The 6,740-nt window shown below is 34.2% G+C and overlaps 1 pseudogene; it reads left to right on the forward strand.

Moving 5' to 3' along the window:
* The first annotated feature begins 6,018 nt into the window (after positions 1 to 6,018).
* On the forward strand, positions 6,019 to 6,492 carry LOC109449078 (protein tyrosine phosphatase type IVA 1-like; annotated as a pseudogene).
* Positions 6,493 to 6,740: the final 248 nt, after the last annotated feature.

The following is a 6,740-nucleotide window of genomic DNA, read 5'->3' on the forward strand; positions in this document are numbered from 1 at the left end:
GCAACTGTTAAAGTATGCAAATTGCACAGTCCTATGTGGGCCACAATCATTATCCTTGCTGGCCTGTAGGTCAGGAGATCTGGAGGTGTCCCCTGGGCAACCATTGCTAAAATTAAGATTCCAGAGGAATGTATAAGCTTTGAATGTATAGGTTTGTTTTGGGAAGTCCCCTCCAACTGTAACAAGGCCAAGAATGTGTGCAAGGATGGTGTCTCCCTGCTTTTGTTCATTGGGAGTGCCTCCTTAGCCTTTAAGGATGGTGGAAACCTGAAGTCTCTCCCTGAGGCTGAAGCTCTAGGCTAGGTAGATAGGCCCTTTTTCATAGGAAGACTATAATTGTGTTTCATTCTGCTGGTTTTGCAGGCCCTGGCAATGGCAGCTTGACAAGAACTGTCTTTTGGATTGTTACGGTCTTGTGACAGCTCAGTTACACTAACCGCTTCGGTCACCAGGATCAGGCAGTGGGAGGTAGGGGAGGGCTCACTCACTGTCTTCAGGAAGGCAGTGGGAAAATGTCTTGCCTACAAGTACCCTTGGGCTTCAGTAATGCAGGGAGAATAGCTTATCTGGGTATGTACCTTGACTTTAGACTGGGGTGGAAGAATGCTACAACCTACCACCTGTACTTATCAGCCCCAGGCAGAGCTGAGGGATAGGGGTTCACACTGCTCCCATATGTAGACTTTAGCTTGGGAGCCTGAGAATGCCTCTATTGTTCACACTCACCTACCTCAGCCAGGAAGCCGTGGAGTACCAGCAGTATGATCCATCTATTTCTTCCAATTCTCACATCTACGCTCTGCATCTGATTATTATTCTCAGTTATAGGTGAGGGAATTGTCACTGAGAGAACTTAAAAGCAAACCAGCTTACCACAACTGATAAGCCTTGGAACCAGGATTAGAGTCCAGACCTGCCGACTCCTGTGTCCTTCATCATTACACTGCTTGTTAGGCCGGAGAATGTGAGTGCTCCTCTGAGTGAAGGGAAAACGTGAATGCATATCAATCTAGTGATGAGTAGCTACTGCTTAGTTTTTTCAGTTAAGATATTTGACATCAGGTAGAAAATACCTGGATAGCAAAATTATTACCAAAGTGATCCAATGTTTTTATGTAACTCAATCTAAAAGTCCTTTTTATTTCTTCCTTACACGGAGTTGCCCATACCCACTATTCCTCACCAGGAACACAGATGTGAGAATCAAAATGATCTGGCTTCAAATCAGAGGTGTGAAATGTTGGGTAAATCATTTAACTTCTCTGAATCTTATGTACTTTTCTTAAGAAAATGCACAGAATAAACAATAATACGGCATAAGATTATCAAGAAGATTAAATAAGATAAATATGCATTTTTTTGGCACCTGTTTATTCCTCAATACACATTAGCAACTCCTGCCTACCACCCCAGCAAATGTTTGAATAATTTCAGGCTCCTATTTCTTGTAAAAGTGGTGTATTTTAAATATATTACATTAAAGTGAATTCTTTGAGAATTTTAGGTAAGTATCTGTAAGTATTAAAAATTAATGTTAGGAATCATTGCTTTACAAAACACAAGGTATTTGTTCAATTCAGTGAAAGAAAGTAATTAGTGTTTTGGTGTCAGTTGGATCATGAAATTAACTAAATGGTTAAAGTTTTCATTGTTCAAGTAGTTTAATATCATTTAGAAACAACATATAATCAAGCAATTTTCGGAAACCTGTCAGGAGAATCCCTGATAGCATGCACAGTGAGATATTTCCTTAAAGTTAAATCACAAAGCATTTTAATACAATTTGGAAATACTTTCTATGCATCAGTACACTAACTAAGGAATTCTGTAATTTAAAAAACTCATTAGGATTATGTGATATGAGCTTTAGACATTGGTTGTCCTTGTTATTCATTTCACTTTCATTGAGCCATGCAGAAAATTCATTTTCTTCTTACTCAAAACTTCCCCTCAGTTGTCTTTTACACGTATCAGTTGCAATGATGAGATGTGTAGGACTTAGTATATTTAATTAAGTCAACTACTAGACTGAAATAACAATGTAAAAAATGTAAATGAAATAATACGATAGTTATTTATTGAAGTCAGATCTATTGTTTAGTTTTTCTAAAAATAGGTTTTTAAATAATGTTTCCTTTACTGAGAGATAACTTGTTTCTACACTTTTGTAAACAGCAGAACAGATGACTGTTCTTTCTTTGATTTTCCCTTTGGTACTTTAACTCTCTCTTGCTTTCTTTTCTCCTTGCCTCTTTGTAATTACAATCTTAAGTTTACAAAATATAGACACAATATATTGTTAGAAAACACACAAAAAAGGAGTAAATTGAATAAAGTTTATAGCAAGAATAAAAAAATGATGTTCAGATTATTTTCCAGTCATTTTATCTTTACTTCCTGAGATAGCTTTGGTTATTTCTCTAAAATGAGTATCATTAAACAAAAAGTTAAAATAATATTATTTAAAATGTTATCCTCTTTCAAGTTAAATCCAAAGTTGGAGTTGCCATTTATTCTTTCTTTAAATACCACTATCTCCTAGGAATTTGAAGAAGAGTTTCCTAATGTACATTTTTATTCCTTTCAATATTTTCTAAATATTGAAAGAAAATAAAAATTTTTACATATGCTATTTTAGCAAATATTATCATTTAATAATTGAGAATGTAATTATAAATAATTATTATATTTACATGGTGTATAAATGAGTTCATCATATTGACCTTAATTAGCCAGCCAACACAATTTTATTTTTATTTTACTTTTAATTTTAGTTGACTTAATAAGTCAAGATAGAAAAAAAGAAAATTCCGTATACAGGCATACTTTAGAGATATTGTGGGTTTGCTTCCAGATTGCCTATTAACAGAGTATCACTATAAAGTGAGTCACAATCTTTTTGCTGGTGAAGGGTCTTGCCCTAAGTTTGTGAAAAACACAAAATCTGTGAAGTGCAATAAAGCAAAGTACAATAAAATGAGATATGCCTGTATGTATTCACAGTAAAGGAAGTAATAAAATAAACTTCTAAAACTGTGAATCAAAAAGTATAATGGTTAAAAATATTGCAGGTTTGTATTACAGATAATATGTCAAAGAGACCTAGAACCCAATTATATAATCTTCTCATAGTAGCCGCCTTGACTTTGCAACACATATCCATCTCTGATGAAGAAGTACTGTATTGTTCCATCAGGTACAGATGATCACTGCTTCTCTCACCTCAAGCGGTTTTAATCCTGCATATAAAAATAAAGTTTAGCAATGCAGATAGTGTGTCCAAAATGCCTTTAGCTCATTGACATTCCCAATGGAAGTCTACTGTTGAAATGATTTCTTAGCTAACTCTTGATATGTTCTGCAAACCATGAAAACATCTTTGAGAAGTGTTCATGCACATCAGTGAAAGGAGAGAAATAGCCAGCAGAATTACTGTAATGATATGTGACTGCAGGGGTTTTGTGCAGTGGAATTTTGATGTGCATAAAAATAAAATCAGATCTGACGTGTATATTATTATTCCTAAATACCACTTCGTTATGAAAAAAGATATCAGATCATGATTTTAGGAATGTATAAGTGAACAGAGAATAATTCCCCACAGCTACAGGGAATTCTTGCAATGCTTGTTAAAATACGACTGCCGCAGACCTTTAAGCAATTAAGAGATTTATCTTCTAAGGTGACTATTTTCCTGTTCTAGTCAGATTTAACATATAAAAATGAGGTTCGCAACATGTACATTCATGTGTACTTGTTATATATGTTCCAGAAAAATATGCATTTGGGAAAGACATTACAACCTCAGTTTCTTATAAAGACAGCAGGACTTAATGGGCCAGAAAGCAGGTGTGCAATCAAAGGGGAAATTGCTCTGTAACCGTGCAGTATCTACTTGGGCAGACTCATGGTTTTGTTTTTCTTGCCAATATCATTGCACATTCTATTTAGATGCTTTCTATAAAATTATGCCCAATGATCCACATTCTGGGTTGTGTCAGAATATACCATTAACAATAAATTAAGCCACTGTCAAAACCAATGAAGCTCTTTTGTAATGCTCATGTGGGAGCAGGAGTAACATGTGTTTTATGAACAAATTATGTTACATTAGAACTTACTTCATAGTTCTATACGTAGTATGTTTTAATGAACAGGATATTATCCAAGTACTATATGTTAATACCATTTTAAAATGTGTTATGCATTTATAGAGTTCTATGTACAATTCAAGATATCTCCATTCAAAATAAATTTTCCTTGCTTAAGAAAACTATCTTTCCAGAAAGATAATCCCTTTTATGTTTCCAAATAACATAAATATGTAATTTAAGAGTTTCATTAAGATTGCTTTTAATTATAATATATTTCATTATTGTAACTCCATATTTAGGATATGAACATAAAAGCATTATAACTATGACCAGGTTTTAATAGATAAACAATGGCAAATTAAAATAGTATGATATAACATTATGAGATATAGTATTAAGAAGCAGGTTGAAATCAGTGGCATCACTTTATATCTTATGCATTTTAATTTTGTTGGCCGATTTCCAGGAAACTCTATTCAAAATAATACAAATTAATAAAATTTTCTTTTTACAAAGACATGACCAAAAAAATGCTAATAACTGGGATCATGAAGGTGTATTAAATGGGAAAATGGCAATTTTTGGCACAGTTGTTGGGAGAATATATCAATACAGTTTTCTCTGGAGTGAAATTTGACAATTAAGTAAGATTACTGACATATTTATATCTTTAACTAAACTAAACTTCTAGGAATTATCCTGAGAATAAAATCAAAGATGTATATGAATTTATAATTTACAAATGTTAATCACCATGATATTTATAATATGAAACTGGAAATGCCCTAAATGCCCAAAAACTGAGATAGGTAAAATAAAATTACTATACATAGTAGTTATTCTGCAATCATCTAGCTTGCATTTTATAGAACATTCATTATACTGGGAAATACTTAATATTTTGTATATATTGTAAAAATCAAATTAAAATCATTATATCACCAAATTAATTTGTATGTAAATGGAAAGGAAGGATAAAGTAAACATTCATAACAGTTACATTTAAGAGGTAAAATTAAGAATTTTTAAAAAATTGTTACAAATTTTAGTTTTCAAAATTTTCTACACTGAATGCAAATTGCTTTTACTTTAAGAAAAATCTTATTTAAAATTAAAGGAGTAGAAATAATACTATTTGAAATCTTTAAGAATCAATTATTTTGTACATAAATTTAGATGATTCAATTAAGTTTTCTAAAAGAAAAACTAAGAGGCCTGGGTGTGTGTATTGCCTCTGTTGACTGCCGGCGGGATGGGTTATGCGCTTCTTCTGGAAGCTGCTCACTGTGAGGCAGAGTCTGGTGCCTCCGCTATCTATAAAGACACTGCCACCCTGCCACAACCACTAATATTTCCTTTATCGTCAGGTAAAGAAAGAAGTCATAGGTGGCCCTGCAGTCACCAATGCCTGTGTCGCCACCGCCTCTGTAGGACTGGCTGTATGATTAGACCACCATCTTCCATGACTAAACATATTCCTCAGTTTTGTGGTGTTTTTGGTCATACATTTATGGAATTTCTGGAGGTTACTGCCAGGCATAGCACGACCTCTATGCAGACAAGTGAACTGCAGAAATTCATTAGTACTCCACCAAAAAGCCGCCATAAAAATGGTTAGCCTGGACAATGAACGAATTATTCAATTGAAATCTGCAGAGCATTTTACAAGAGTTCTGACCTGGATGGGGTAAACCTCAAGGAACTTCCTTTCTGTGGCCTCTGTGTTACTGGATTAAAGAATTGCTGCTGCTTGTTAGGATGTTCATTTCATTTCCCATTACTCCCAACTTCTTACTGAAAGTACTGACAATTTCAAGCAGACTATCTAGAAGTAGACTCAGTTTCTTTGCATCATTCTGTATTCAATTTTTAAATTCTTTCATAACCCTATTGAGTGTTTTTTGACTAAATTAACATGGCTTGAATGAACTGTTCAGTTCCCATGGGAATCACACATAAGAGCATGTGATTTCTTACTACACACAATCCAACTAATGTGACCTTAAACAAATTGTAAAGAAAGTTAAGAAGTACAGAATTACCACAATAGTGAGAGTACATGAAGCAACGTATGGCACTATTCTGGAGAACGAAGGCATACTTGTTTCCATCCAACGAGATTGCTCATGGCTGGTTAAGTCTTACAAAAATGATGTGAAAAACCTGGTTATTGTATTGCAGTTCATTGTGTTGCAGGCCTTGGGAGGGCTCTGGTGCTTGTTGCTCTAACCTTAATTGACGTGGAATGAAATATGAAGATGCAGCATAGTTCATAAGACAAAAGCAGCATGGCACTTTTAGCAGTAAGAAACTTTTGTATTTGGAGCAGTATCATCCTAAAATGCAGCTGCATTTCAAAGACTCCAGTGGTCATAGAAACAACTGTTGCATTCAGTAAAACTGTGGTGTCTGGTGCCATTGCCTTGGAAGTGGAACTTGAGACAGGACCTAATTTGTCATACATATTAGCAAACATCTTGGTTTGGTGAATAAGTCTAATGAAGTTTCCATACAGAGGAGTATTGAAAAGCAGTTTTACCAGGCCACAAGCTTGTAATTACAACCTCTATGTTTGGATTACAATCAACCTATTTTGACATTTAGCTGGAGATTCTTGTTCAGCATTTAAAATGTGCTTATCATTTG

This window comes from Rhinolophus sinicus, chromosome 2 (genome assembly GCF_057876585.1).
Source record: "Rhinolophus sinicus isolate RSI-liver-muscle chromosome 2, RSI-T2T, whole genome shotgun sequence".
Lineage (NCBI taxonomy): Eukaryota > Metazoa > Chordata > Mammalia > Chiroptera > Rhinolophidae > Rhinolophus > Rhinolophus sinicus.